At 38.0% G+C, this 15,837-nt stretch overlaps 1 long non-coding RNA gene across 1 annotated transcript in view; it reads right to left on the bottom strand.

The window, feature by feature from the left end:
- Positions 1-461: 461 nt before the first annotated feature.
- The window catches only part of LOC112927653 (uncharacterized), a 90,342-nt gene continuing 74,966 nt past the window's right edge, over positions 462-15,837 (bottom strand). The window contains exon 3 of the long non-coding RNA XR_003236590.2: positions 462-556. This is a non-coding gene — a long non-coding RNA (uncharacterized lncRNA). The remainder of the gene's footprint in view (positions 557-15,837) is intronic.

Here is a 15,837-nt window from a genome sequence, read left to right as displayed (position 1 = left end):
GTGGATAATCTAAAGTAATCAACCATGTTGTTTAATGAATAGAAAGAATGCTTATTTCTGAAGAGCAAATTCTGAAGAGCAAAGTATTATATTCAAATTAAATTTTCCGGCAGATATGAGTTATGCGGATATCGTTTGTTTATAGTTAAACTGAGAGTTAAACAATTTAACTTTTTCTATATAACGTTTAAAATAAATATATGAATATGGTCACATTTTAAAAGGCAAATAATAAAGAAGACCTTGTGAAGAAAAGCATCCACTTTAACTGACCCTTCACACCTCCAATCCTATTTTCATCTATTAATGTATTAAATGTATTAACCACCTAATATGTGTCAGATACTTTTCTAGGAGCAGGAGAAGCAGATATATTGTATCATTATTTCATGATTTATCATCTTTAGTATTATCTATTGACAGCCAGAGATTGAAAAAAAATAATGATAGAGCTCACTTACCCTACCCTGGCTTCATGAAAAGAGCTTCTGGGAGTTTCAGAGTCGAAGGAGAATTTGGAGTTTGCACAATGCTGACAGGGACTTCAGTGAAAACACTGAAAAATAAAAAATTAATGAACTAGATAAGTGGCAATAGAAAATTTTCAAAACAAAATACATAGGGAAAAGGAAATGGAAAAAAAAACTCCACATTGTAAGAGATCTATGACAACAAAAAGTAACCTAGCATATATGAATTTAAAGTTCTAGAATAAAATAATAACAGGATTTGAAAAATTAAGCCCAAAATATTCCCAGATTTGATGAAAATTATAATCCCTGAGATCCAAGAAGCTCAAAGCCCAAGCAAGATCATGAAGAAAACAGACAGACATCATAATCAAACAGCTGAGAATCAGAGATCAAGGTAAAATCTTTTAAAATAAATAAGAAAAAATGTATTAGGTATAACAAAATAAAAGTCAGAAATGGTAGCAGACCTCTTGGAATCAGTCCAAAACAGAAACATTGGAGTGAGATCTTTAGAGTATTAAAAGCACAAAATCCTCTCAACCTAGAATTCTATACCCAGTACAAAATTTTTTTTTCAAAACTGAAAACAAAATAAAGACTATTTCAGGGGGAAAAAAACACTGAAACAATTCATCACCATCCGACTGTCACTACCAAAAAATTTGGAAGGTATTCTGTAAAGAGGAGGAAAATCCTACCAGATGAAAATATGGATCCAAACAACCTAATTCAAAGCACTGAAAACACTAACTTTGGGGGTAAACAACTCTTTTCCCCCTATTTTTAAATCTCTTTAAAACATATTTGAAAGCAGGATGGCAAAATAGGAGGTCCCCCATCTAAATCCTCCCACAACAACAATAGTTTGACAGCCATCCACAAACAAAAACATTTACCTTTGTAAGACTGTTGGGGGGATCCCTGGGTGGTGCAGCGGTTTGGCGCCTGCCTTTGGCCCAGGGCGCGATCCTGGAGACCCGGGATCGAATCCCACATCGGGCTTCCGGTGCATGGAGCCTGCTTCTCCCTCTGCCTGTGTCTCTGCCTCTCTCTCTCTCTCTCTCTCTCTCTCTCTCTCTCTGTGACTATCATAAATAAATAAAAATTATAAAAAAAAAAAAGTAAGACTGTTGGGATTCAAGTAGGAGCTTGTGAAACCCTGGTGGAGCAAAAACCAAAGCAAGGCCATTTTTTTTAAGATTTTATTTATTTTATAGAGAGAGAGAGCACAAGCAGGGGGAGGGGCAGAGGGAGAAGCAGGCTCCTCTCTGAGTAGGGAGCCCAACCTGGGGCTGGGTCCCAGGACCCTGGGATCATGAACTGAGCCCAAGGCAGATGCCTAACCGACTGAGCCACCCAGGAGCCCCTAAAGCAAGGCCATTTTGACAAGGCTTGTCCATGCTCTGGTGGCATACCAACTGTGGTCCAGCTAAAAGACTCAGACACAGCTCCATTCATCCCCTTGTGAATTCCGCTACGACCCCTTTTGGTTTTGGTCCTGCCACCAGCACCACCTGTGTGGGGACCACCATGATACTGAGATTTACCTCTAGGAGCTAGACCAGGTCCCCACAATAAATATCAGAAAAAAAATCCCCTTGTGCTTCTGGCAGGGGGAAGGGAAAAAAATCATTTTGAAGTATACTAGAGCATTATGTTATTTGTGTAAAGTTTTGCCCTCAGAGAAAATTAGTTAACCAGAGCCTGACCTTCTGGGGTATTATCAGAACTGTATCACCTAGGGGAAGGGAAATAACAAACTCCAATTCATTCTCGTCAACCTGCCCCACCTAAGGGGGGCGGAAATTCAAGAAATTCGTGGGAAGTTCATAATCCAGAGCATTGGCTCACTAAAAGATTGAGAATTAATCATAGAAATAGAACCCTTCCCCTCCCCTACACCTCACCACCACATAACTATCGGGGGGAAAAAAGTAGTAGATACACAAAGATGAAGAGGACTGAGAATTGTCCAAAGTTAATTAAAGACACCAAACCACAGATCCAGGACTCTTAGAGAACAATAAGCAGAATAAATTTGTTAAGAATCTCACCTAGGTATTCATATTCAAATTATAGAAAACCAAAGACAAAATCTTTAAAGAAGCCATGGAAGGGGAGCAAAAACAATTTACCTAGAGCAAAACAAAGATAAGAATTATATCCAACTTCTCTTCATAGACTATGCAAGCAACAAGAGAGTGAAGTTGGAGGTGCCCCACCGCTTGGGTGGCTCAGTGGGTTAAGCCTTTGCCTTTAGCTCAGGTCATGATCTCAGGGTCCTGGGATCAAGCCCCACATCAAGTCCCATATCAAGCTCTGCACAGCCACCCTTGCTCAGCAGGAAGCCTGCTCTTCCCTCTCCCTCTGCCTCTGCCTGCCACTCCCCTGTTTGTGCTCATGCTCTCTCTGTCAAATAAATAAATAAAATCTTTAAAAAATAATAAAATGAAAAATAAAGTGTTGGGGGGGAAACACAACCTAGAAATCTGTACTCAAGCAAAATTATCCTTCATAATTGAAGGAGAAATAAAATGGTCAATTAATTCATCAAGAGTACAGAGTTTCCAAATGCATGGAGCAAAACTTGATAGAACTGAAAGGAATAACAAACAAATCCACAATTAGAATTGGAGATTTTAAGAACCCTCTTTCAATTGATACAATGAGTAAACAGAAAATTATGAAAGAAACAGAATACTTGAACAATTCTCAATTGACCTGACCTAATTAACAATTTAGAATATCTATTCAACAATAGAAAAATATACATTCTTTTAAAAAATAATGAAACATTTATCAAGGCAGACCATGCTTGGGGCTATAAAACAAATACCAATACATTTAAGAGCATTCAAACCATGAAAAGTATGTATTCTGGCTATAATTTAATTCTGAATCAATAACAGAAAAATATCTGGAAAATCCACAATATTTGAAAAATAACATACTTCTAAATAAGCCATGGGTCAAAGAAGAGATCAAAAAAATCAGAAAACATTTTAAATTGAATGAAAACACAATATATGTGGGATGCTGCTAAGCATTACATACCGTGAAATTTAGAACTCCAAACGTCTATATTAGGAAAGGTTTCAATTCAATGATATCAACTGTCATGTTAAGGAAGATCAAAATAAGCCCAAAATAAGCAGAAGAACAGAGGAAATATAAGAGAAACAGTTGGTCAGTCTGAAGATAGTATATAAAATTTCAGTATTTATGCCACTTTTTCTGTAAGTTTGAAAATACATAAAAATTTTTAAAAATGGGGCATCTGTGTGGCTCAGTCAGTTAAGCCTCCAACTCTTGGTTTCTGCTCAAGTCATGATCTCAGGGTTGTGAGATTGAGCCCTGTATCAGGCTCCATGCTCAGCAGGGAGTCTACTTGAGATCCTCTCTCTTTCTCCCTCTGCCCCGTCCCTACTCCCACTCACACTCATACACACACACTCTTTCTCTCCCTCTAAAGATATTGATAAAAATCTTTATAAATAAATAAATAAATCCAAATAAATAAATAAATAAACAAATAAAATATAAAGACAAGGTTTTCCCATGTAAGTCAAATGGATTCTCCTTTTTTACACTGTACTGAAAACATTTCTCCATTTTCATTTGCTTTACATTTGTGAGTATGACTTTCTTGTACAGGATTTTGTTTCTGTTGTTTCCCAGGGCCTTTAACTATCCTTTTGTTTTTGTTGCCAAAAGAATAAAGTTCTTCCATTATTCTATAATACTTTCTGTTTTTTCATTCTTACAGTTTGTTTCACATAGTTGTCTTTTTTTTTCCTTGAAAATATCTCTTTTGTTTGTTGTTTCAAGTTTTTATGTAAACTCTATTTGGAAAAATAAAAATTAAAAATTAAAAAAAAAACTCCATTTGGTTAACATATAGTATAATATTGGTCTCAGGTATGGAATTTAGTGATTCATCATTCACATATAACACCCCGTGCTCATTCCAACATGTGCCCTCCTTAATACCCATCACCCATCTAGCCCACCCCCCACCCACCTCCCTCTATCAACCCTCAGTTTGTTCTCTATCATTAAGAGTCTCTTATGGTTTGTTTCCCTCTCTTTTTATCCCCTTCCCCTATGTTCCTCTGTTTTGTTTCTTAAATTCGACAAATGAGTGAAATCATATGGTATTTGTCCTTTGTCTGACTGATTTGTTTGGAGACATCTCCTTTAAAGCCCTCTGCAGTCTCCTTTTGCTTCAAACTGGACCAATTTTTCTTTAACCCTACTACTGCTTCTATCACTACTACTATTACACACAATGACCCATCTGCACATGCGCACACAGATACACACACGCACATGTGTGCGTATACTCATGCACACACAGGTTTTTCTTGTTTGCTCTTGATTTAACAGTCATAATTGCATTATGGTCTGAAAACAAGGCCTATAAAATTTAGACTTTTTGGAATCTATTAAAATGTTCTCTTAGTTCAACAACATGATTCATCTTTTAAAAAATCCTATAAGTGTGTTAACTACATACTTCAATTCTTTAAGAAGTTTTAATTTAAAAAATAGAAGTCCCCTAGGCATGTGGGGAAAATATACATTCTTTGTTGTTAGAAAAACTGCTCTCTTCTTATTAAATCAACCTCATTTACACCTATCTGATTCTTTTATATCATTATTGATTTTGTCCTACTTATCCTGTGTTAATGTCTTTCAATGCAATTGTGTTTTTCATCAAATTCTTGATTCTTAAAGCATTTACCTTATGGATTTTGCTGATATATTGTTCTGAGCACAATACTATTGGCTTAAAATTTTATTGCTTCTGATATTAATATTGCTTGTCCTACTTTCTGATTTGTATTTTCCTAATATGTGTTTAATTATGTCTTTATTTTTAATCTTTCTATATAATTTAATTTCGGTATTTTCTTTGTGAGCAGTACATTTAATCACAACTTTTATTTTAAGCAGGTAAATTCCACTCATTCACATTTATTATAATTACCAATATGTCTGGTCTTATTTCTAAAACCTTATTGTTTAATTTTCTATTTAATTAGTATACTTTTTTATCTTTTTCTAAGTGCTTCATTTTTTCCTTTTGCATTCTTTTCCCTCTGCTACTAATTTCAAAGAGGCACTGCATAATTCCTCTATACCCTAAATGTTGTAAAACACCTACTTGAAGAGAATATTGATGTATTAATGTACAAAAACTGAAGATGACTACATATCCACAATGCACTGAGTTGAGAACCTTTGAATATTTTTATTCTTCCCCCACTTCTTATCTTTGGTGTCATTTATTTGAAATGTGGGCTCTAAGTTACTCTATTTTACAGAGCTAATTTATTTTCTCTGTCCAGAAACTGCTCTTAACATTTTCATGATAATTCACATGTACATTAGCAACAATTACTCAATTTTATCTATGTTTTATTGTCACTATTGCTCCTTGTATATTTAATCTTCTCCCAACTTTAGTTTTTTTCTGATTCATCTTTCAGTAAGCTGGAGTGGTTCCTTAAAGTTGTGTTTTGTTTTCCAAGCTCTCACATATCAAAAATGCCCTTTTTCCTTTCTCACATACGAAAAATGTATGAGGATCAAATTGTAAAATCAAAGTCCTTTATTCTTATGAATATGTAAATAAAATTCTACTCACATAGCCTTCACTGTTGCAGATTGGATTATCTTATAATGATCTGAGTCACTTCCTTCTTTAAGTTACCTATTATTTTTCTGTAGAAGCTTATAAGATTTTGTTTTTATCCATGAAATTTATAAGTGTCACCAGGAGCCCCCAGGGTTACTGTTGTTAATTCTGTCTAGAGGTCAAATGCATGCCCTTCCTTCTAAGGAATGCGGGTGCACCAAGATGGTCTAGCCATCAACTATAAGCAGGGGTCTAGTGAAGACAAATCATCAGCATTAGGGAGGTCTGGCACTAGGCAACCAGTCTGAACCATGGGCCTAAGTTGCAGCAACTGAATTCCTGGAGGGATTGAGTGGGGACAAAGCAGAACCCTAATTCCTAACCCTAAGCCCTCTGAGACTAGTGGGAAAGGAAACAAATTGGAAATACATAAGCAGGGATATAAATAATGGATCCAGTCACTGAAACTGGTGTATAAAATAACAGTGTGACCAGGGTGAGTAGGCACTGTCACAGAGTTTCAGCATTAGAAAACAAGAAAAAGTGCCCTTTCAAGAATGTAGGTGTACCAAAAGGGTCCAGTCATCAACAGACATTAATCTTGAAGGATCAGCCTCAGAAATCAGGGTAATAGGATTCCATTCCTGCTATTCTTGAAGTTCAGACCTAATCACTAGGTTTAATTTAGAAGGTATTTTCTATGTTTTTCTTCCTTTCTCCAGAATATATGTGACTACAATTCATGTTAAGCTCTCCACACATACCTCAGTCTAAGCCTCCTCATCTCTCCATTAATAGTAGCTGAAAAAGTGATTTTCTTTTTTTAACTTATCTATTCATGAGAGACACAGAGAGAGAGAGAGAGGCAGAGATGTAGCCAGAGGGAGAAGCAGACTCCCTGAGGGGAGCCTGATGTGGGACTCGATCCCAGGACCCTGAGATCATGCCCTGAGCTGAAGGCAGATGCTCAACGGCTGAGCCACCCAGGTGTCTCTGAAAAAGTGATTTTCACACAACTTATCAGAGAGTTTGATAAACTCACTCACAGTGTGAGTGAACAAAATAGGACTGTTCTCAGAGTGTGCGTCTATGAGACAGTAAAATTGGTCCATAGAGTTAAACGAAGTCATCTTCAAGTGGCTCTACCTCCCAGGCCCTTAGGCTGCAGATTGGATATCTTCACTGCCTTGGAGGGGAAGTGACATAATCACTTCCACTTATATTTCATTAGCTAGACTTACTCACATGATCCCACCTAGCTTCAAGGGAAAGCGGGAATGCAGTTGCTCCTATGAGAAGCAACAGTAACGCATATACAAAGGCAATCGTCGCCCCCCCCCCCCCAGCCCAATGCCAATGTAAAGAAGAATCTCTGACACTAAGGCTGAAGGTCAGACATGGGACTGGTAGTGAATTCACTGAAGTTATGCTTCTCCAGCAAGATTTCTCTTGGCAACACCAAAGTATCAGGTTGTGCTTCCATTAACATACACACACACACACACACACACACACACACACACACACACCTGCCTGACACCCCTGACATAAGAGCAGTACACTTTATCAACAATGATCATGAATATTAGTTTCTAGACTAGCACATTGGATTGTCATTTTCCAAGGCTGACATTTACAACTCTCTTAACTTAGTGATGTTAGATACTCAGAATAATGGTACCGGGGCCTTGGAAATAATCGAAATGAGTTAAGTGCAGATATTGTTAAGCACCCTTTAGAATCATTGTCTGAAGTTTGTAGCTCATAGTTTTCCTTTAATTAAACTGCCTGCTCTATTCGGGTGTTTAAATTACACTGAATATGATGTACTGTCAGATGCTCTTAAGGTTAATGTAGAATTTCCCTCACTAATTTCCGTCTTTCATTCAACATTTCTGTTCTGCTAACACAATGAGATGCAGTAAAATGAGGTTCCTTTCTTGTTGCTTTCTTAGCAATGTGAAGAGCACAGTGCATGCAATGCATGAACAGAAAATGAATTGTAAGAAAAGTTGCTGTGAAGACATCCAGAGCCCTGATTTGTTGTAACCCTTCATGTTTTAGAAATTGAAAGAGTTTTCTTGAAAAGGTTCAAGTGCTTCTACAAACCCGAAACCTCTCATCCAAAGCTAGCTCTCATCTCTGAGTTAGCCCCTAAACTCATCAGACGAGGAGATTCACTACAGCTTTGGACTGAGATAAACAGCAGGCACGCAGCCTGCCTTTGAGGGTCCTTGGTATGCTTCAAGGCCCCCAAAACAGTGACCTAGGCAACTGGCTCAGTGGGAAAGGGTGAAATCCAGACCATACAAAATGAGGAATTAAGGGAGGAAAAAGATCTTAAACCAACAAGCACTGAAGAAGCTACAGCCTTCGTGCTGAAGTGAGATATTTTGTCTGTGTGTTAAAGTTGAGGACCCAAATGACTGAACTTGAACTTCACAGGAATAGCCATGAGAATTTTTGCTAAGCCCCTCTCTACTAATCAGTGTAACAAATATTTTATCATTTTATCTCTTTTCCATTTCCTATTTCTTATCCTCTCTTCCTCTTCTGTAGCATTTTCCTTTCTGTGACTTTCTGGATTTCCTGGTTTGTGAGTTGGCCTCACGGGTGACCAGAGGCACCAGACATGATTTAGCCTACTTGGGAGTAATCAAACTAAAGCTGTCACTGAAATTCTTGTCTTCCTTAAAACTCTGCATTACCCTTGGCACACCTAATTTGTCTGACTAAATGCTTTATGAGAAAACATTGAAGAAGTGTTCACTCACTGGGCCTTCTAGAAGTACTCAAGTACTACGCACCCTGAAACTGGGCCCTCTTGTGGGTCCATTGTCAAATGAGAATGGAGTGTCCAAGGGAGACAGAACATGAGAGACTCCTAACTCTGGGAAACGAACAAGGGGTGGTAGAAAGGGAGGTGGGCAGGGGGTGGGGGTGACTGGGTGACAGACACTGAGGGGGGCACTTGATGGGATGAGCACTGGGTATTATGCTATATTGAACTCCAGTAAATAAATAAATAAATTGATTAATTAATTAAAATAAAAATAAAAATAAAAGAGAATGGAGTGTCCCCGATTTCTGAGCTGCCACCCTTGCTGGAGCAGAGATATCAGTAGACATCCCCATGTACGAGCCTGGGATTCCAAGTCTGGATTGCAGAGTTTTCCTACTCCTAGTTCTGACCCTATCTCCCCAAGGGTAGCCTTGGACAGCCTCTTCCCTCTGGACCTCAGTTTTCTCGTGTGATTTAAGACAGTTGAAAATAAGTTTCGGTCACTGTCAATACCTTCCAATCAACACTGATTGGAAGTGTTTGCTTGGGTCACGGTGTTCAGAAAGATTCTAAGTGTCCAGGTTCAATATTGTCACTGCACTCTGTTGTCACTGCATTATTTCTTTTTTTAAGATTTTATTTATTTATGCATGAGAGACATAGAGAGAGAGAGAGAGAGCCAGAGACACAGGCAGAGGGAGAAGCAGGCTCCACGCAGGGAGCCCAACATGGGACTTGATCCCGGGTCTCTAGGATCCTATCCCCGGCCGAAGGTAGTGCTAAACCACTGAACCACTGGGGCTGCCCTTTTTTTTTTTTTTTTTTTGACTGCATTATTTCATAATGGCTAAGAGCAGTAGTTAAGAGTACTGGATTTGGAATCAAAATTTCCTGGACCCCCTTACTAGCTGTGTATCCATTAACATGATACTTAACTTCTCTAAGGTTGTGTTCCCTCACATGTAAAATGAGAATAATAGTACATGCCTTAATATCGTAAGAAATGCATTAGACAAATCATATAAAGTTGATAGCACAATACCTTATTGTGTGAGCCCATGGTCTGTATAGAAAACTATTTGCATGGCCCTCAACTCACAAGCCCAAATAAATATATAGCAAAATATCTGCCACAGGCAGAGGACTGAGGAGTAGTGCTCTATTAGTTAACATCCCAAGACCAAATACGTTCTAAGATGTTTTCTAGCTTTCAGGTTATGTTTCTGTGGATACCAGAACAGCACAGATTGAGGTTAACCACCATAGCGGCATGTGCAGTGGAATTTATAGTAGGCATATGTGGGATGTTGACAGCTTTCCTTGATTGGCTACTTCAGTTCAGCCAGCTTTTAGAATTATTTTAACTAGGCATGTCTCCCTACTTAAGAAACAGTTAAACAAGGAGGTAAAAAAAAAAAAAACAGGTGATCATGTTGAACTTGTGGATTAACTTTACACCAAACTGATGTATATCAGTTGACTTATTATCAACTGGTTATATCTTTTTATCTAATAAATCTAGTAATTTTGCAGTTTGGGTGCAGATATCACTTCCAATTCCAACAACTCAAACTCTCACTCTCCTATGGATTCCGGGAAAATCGTCATTCAAACAAAAATTTTTTGAATGCCTATGTGTCAGGCATTGTCATATCCACTAAAGATACAAAATCATATAAGCCATGGCTCTTGGAGCTAAAGCACATAGAATCTAAAAAACAAATTCTAATGGCATGCCTGGATTTGTCCTGCTCTGATTCTATATATTTAACAATTAGCTTTATTCTTTATGGTCAGTATTCCAGCATTCACAAACATCCAGTTCCCCTCTCCTTTCTGAACGTAGACAACTGCATTCCCACTCTCCCTCGCTACGTGGGAGCATGTGCTTAAGGCTAACCAATGAAATATGAGTGGAAATGATTGTATCACTTCCTTCCAAAACAGAACATGAGAGACTCCTAACTCTGGGAAACGAACAAGGGGTGGTAGAAAGGGAGGTGGGCGGGGGGTGGGGGTGACTGGTTGACGGGCACTGAGGGGGGCACTTGATGGGATGAGCACTGGGTGTTATTCTATATGTTGGCAAGTTGAACAACAATAAAAAATTTTTTTAAATAAAAAAAAATAAAAAAGATTAGGAGAAAGTCTTCATGCTTTCTCTTTCCTTGACGTTGGTGCTCCAGAAGTCCCCAGTTGAAATAGCCGCATCACAAGGTAGACCATCCATTGATCTGTGAACCTACCATACGCCATCTCACTGCCTGTTTGTATGGGATATGTAGAATGAGCAAATATGAGGCCTTCTTGTGTTAAATCACTGAGATTTTTAACATTCTTACTATAACATAATGCAGATTACACGTTTTTAAGAGGGTTTATTTTTTAAGGAACTTCTACACCCAACATCAGCTCGAACTCACAACCCTGAAGTCAAGAGTCGCATGCTGTACCGATTGAGTCAGCAAAGTGCCTCACTTTTTTATTTTATTTTATTTTTATTATTTATTTATGATAGTGAGAGAGAGACAGAGAGAGAGAGAGAGGCAGAGACACAGGCAGAGGGAGAAGCAGGCTCCATGCACCGGGAGCCCGATGTGGGATTCGATCCCGGGTCTCCAGGAACGCGCCCTGGGCCAAAGGCAGGCGCCAAACCACCCAGGGATCCCCCACTTTTTTATTTTAAATAAAGGCTTCCAACCACAGACAGAGCATACATTCACCCATGCATATTAACTACCTTATCTTCTTTTAACCAAATGTTTGAGGTTGAAGAATATTTAAAACATTGCTTGTGCAATATGGGGCACAGGCTAAAACATCAAGAAAATTTCAGTCCTATCACATAGAACTAGGCATGTCTCCCTACTTAAGAAACAGTTAAACAAATATGTCTCCATTCTCTGTTTTTCATGCAGCAGTGCTTTTATATACTTGCTTAGCTTATTTGTTAATGCTAGTAAATTGGGTGAATTATTTTTAGTATATTTAATACTGAAGTGGGCACATACTATGCTGTGATAAATAAATCCAATACTTCACATCCTTTCTAAAGAAAATGCTGTTTTACTGAATTTTAGAGTTGAGAAATAACCTGTGTTGATAATATAGGGCTTCGTTATCGGAAGCTGATTTGAGAATAGAACACAATGTCACAAATCCTAGAGCACAGTCAAATCAAAGGTCATTTTCTCTGTAGTATACACGTGTTATTATAAACCACTGCAATTGATTTCCCAGTATTATTAAAACAACACAACTACTCTTTCATAATTAGAAATTTTCTGAGTGCAGATGGTGCCCAACTCACAATGGTTCAACTTTGACTAGCAACATGCAGTCTGATCCTGTCTTGTGAAGCTGAGCAGTGGCAGCAAGCTGCAACTTTCAATCAGCCATGCCATCACAAGGGTCAACAACAGAGACACTCAAAACCTTCTGAACCCACACAATCCTTCTGTTTTTCATTTTCAGCACAGTATTCAATCAATTACATGAGACAGTCAACACTTTGTTACCGAATAGGCTTTATGTTAGATAATTTTGCCCAACCATAGATAGGATCATGTAAGTGTTCTGCACACATTTAAGGTAGGCGAGTCTAAGCTATGATGTTCAGTAGGTTAGGTGCATTAAATCCATTATTGACTTAATATTTTTGACTTACAATCGATTTATTGAGACATTGTAAGTCGAGAGAGATCTGTATTCAAAACCTTTGCTCTTTTGCAAAGAAAGAGACATTAATGTATAAATAACTGGTAAATGTTAGATGAAATTCGAGATATCCAACATTTCTGTATACTAATAAGCGATGTAATAAGTTTGATAATACATTTACATGTTCATGTTGATTTTGCATGTATTTATAATTGAAAAATGACTAAACAAAGGAAGTGCTTTTCCTTTTATTATTATTTGTTTTAAGTATCATATGGGGGTATAGCTACATAAAATCAAACTCCAGGTGGAAATGGAATCATTCAATAAAATACAGAGACAGCTGTGTAATTGGTAACATTCTAAACTTCCATATTCTATTCATGAAACTTACAAACTAGTTGTATATACCTGACAGGAAACTAGAAACCAATCCACAACCAAGCTCATAACTTTATTAAAGCCTTATTGCCTGTATCAAAGTAAATCCTATGCTTACAGGCCTCTCTACATGAGGAATGTATAAGCTCCTTGAGTTTTGCCCAATATCTGTCTCTACCCCCAGCCCAACCCCGTCTCATCTAAAGCATTCTTTGCCCTGGATCCAGTAATTTCCAACGCTCTGATGGTCCTCCATTAACAACAGGTGAAATGTATAAGCTCCTAACCATGCTATTCAAGTTCCTCTAGAACGTGGTCCCTGATTACCTCTCTAAACTCAGCCATTCTTCTGCTCCCAGCAAAATACCCCATGTGAGGTTTATCAAAGTGTGACCCATAGATTTACCCTAGGAGATTCGGCTTAGATACCACCACCTCAGGGAAGCCTTCTCCGAATCCCCATATTGCATGACCCTCTTTGGTGGTCATTCCCTTTAAAGTACTTAGGACAGAACAACTGTCTTTCTCCTTATCCATTTTCTCCATAAAGGCTGAGAGCTCTTTGAGAGCAGGAATCTTTTCCTCTTCTCTGTTTTTCCCCCACTTCCTAGCAGTGATCCTGGCTGTGATAGAATGAGGAGGTAAGATGGAACTGTGCCTTGCTTACCAGTTGGTAGCTATAACCATAAAACACACAGCCAGTGGTGTGCTGGAACCAGATCATGCCAGCTTGTGAGAGGCAACTATGTACAACGCTTCTCAACTCTTCAGATAGTGACATCAGTTTGGTGGTTTGAAATTAGCTATGGTAGTTGAAAATGCCACAAAACATGGCTAAATGATACAAATCATACTTCTTTTCCCCTAGAGATGTGGTACCATCACAGTGCTGCAAACAGTTTATGTCTACTTTGGTAAAGTGGCAAATGGTGCAAATATACCACCTGATTACTTGATAATACTTTCCCCCCATCACATCTTCATGACTGGCTTGAAGATCTGTAGTTTTCTTCAGTAATAATTGCCTAAAAATCTGGGTAACTGATGATTCTATGTGAAGTAACTATGTTGATTTTGTTAACTTTGTCGTCTTAAGAACTGCATCAGATTAGTTGTGCATAAATTCCATAAATATTAGCGTGTTTTTTGGTGAGTGGTAGTGTTTATGACAAATGGGACAATACATTTATTTAGTTCCAACAAAAAGCAGTGAGTCTGTACCCAATCAGCTATTTCTGAAACATCCTCCAAATAAAAGTTTCAGGTCAATAGGCCTTCTACCAGATAGAAGGGTTTTTTTCCTCCCAAGTTTTTTATTTAAATTCCAGCTAGTTAACATGTAGTGCAATATTAGTTTCAGGTATAGAACCAGGTAAAAGTTTGCACAGATCTTAAAGTACCCACTTCTCTTGTTGTGCTGCTATGAAAATACCAGATGGGGACTGCTCTAATCAGGAATTTTAATGGGAATGGTTCTCTCCCTACTACTTTCCATGGCTTATAAATAGACTCAGAAAAGAATTCGGATTTTAAAAAGCATGATTTCAGACTATGAAAAATATTAGAGAAGTCCTAGAGAACCTTAGCAGCTAAATGTTTGCTATTGCACAGTTTAGTGGTTCCCCAAAATCACTGGTACCGGCCAGCCTAGATGCATCAGAATCACTTGGGAAGCCAGTTACAAATACATATCCCTGTACTCCATAACAGGAGGGTCTATGGTGAGCCCAGGGAATCTATTTTTTTTTTTTACAAGATCACCAGATAATTCCAGTCTATTGATTGTAGTTTTTAACCCTCAGTCCCCTCTTGGAAACATTTTGTTTTAGTTTACAAGTTTGTCTTCCTTTGACTTTAAAATATATGCTCTCAGATTTGAGTAATGACCATGAAGAGAAGTCAGAATTCATCAGTAACATCAACAAATGGCCAAAAAAGGTTTTTAATATAGAACGCAAGGTATTAAGCTTACACATGAAAAATGAGTAGGGAAATGGAAGAAATTATCTCAGTAATTTAGCTTCCCTTCCCCTTGGAGTATTTTCTGTGATGACCCACCCACATAATTGAAGGACAGGTGCTCTAATCATTGATTTTTCTGATAATTTTTCCAATTCTTCTTTTTGAATGTGTACAACTGTTCTTAAATTGAAATAACAAAAATCAGAGGTATGGGCTTCCTGTGACTCTTCTTCTGGGAAAATCTTTGCTTATTGCCACATGATAGAACCACTCCTTAATGATTTTAAAGCCAGTTGCAAATTTGGAATTATTGGCAGAATCACAACTTAGTGTGTCACAAAATATATTATTGATTTTTTTCTTTTTTCTTTTTTCTAAGAGATGTAGGGAGATGGATGTGGGCAGAAGGATGGAGGAGCAAAGGGAGAGAGAGAGAGTATCTTAAGCACGCTTCACATCCGGCACAGAGCCCAACATAGGGCACCATCTCACAACCCTGAGAACATGACCAAAATCAAGAGTCAGACACATACCTGACTGGGCCACTCAGGTGCCCCTACCATTGCTTTTCTGAACAGAATTTTTACTTATCTCAGTTGACTTTGCCTTTGCATCCACCTCTCAAGTATTACATGTAGATTTAAAAAGAATTAGATACATGAAGACTCCTAACTCTGGGAAACGAACTAGGGGTGGTGGAAGGGGAGGAGGAGGGGGGTGAATGGGTGACGGGCATTGAGGGGGGCACTTGACGGGGTGAGCACTGGGTGTTATTCTGTATGTTGGCAAATTGAACACCAATAAAAAATAAATTTATTATTAAAAAAATTAAAAGAATTAACTACACAGGAGCTATGAGTTAATACTTTGCTTTACTTTAGACTGTATCATTCTCTTAGAACATAAACACTTGTAACAGAAACAGAGGGTGTTTTCTT

This window comes from Vulpes vulpes, chromosome X, assembly GCF_048418805.1.
Source record: "Vulpes vulpes isolate BD-2025 chromosome X, VulVul3, whole genome shotgun sequence".
NCBI lineage: Eukaryota > Metazoa > Chordata > Mammalia > Carnivora > Canidae > Vulpes > Vulpes vulpes.
This window is presented reverse-complemented; position numbering and strand designations above follow the sequence as displayed.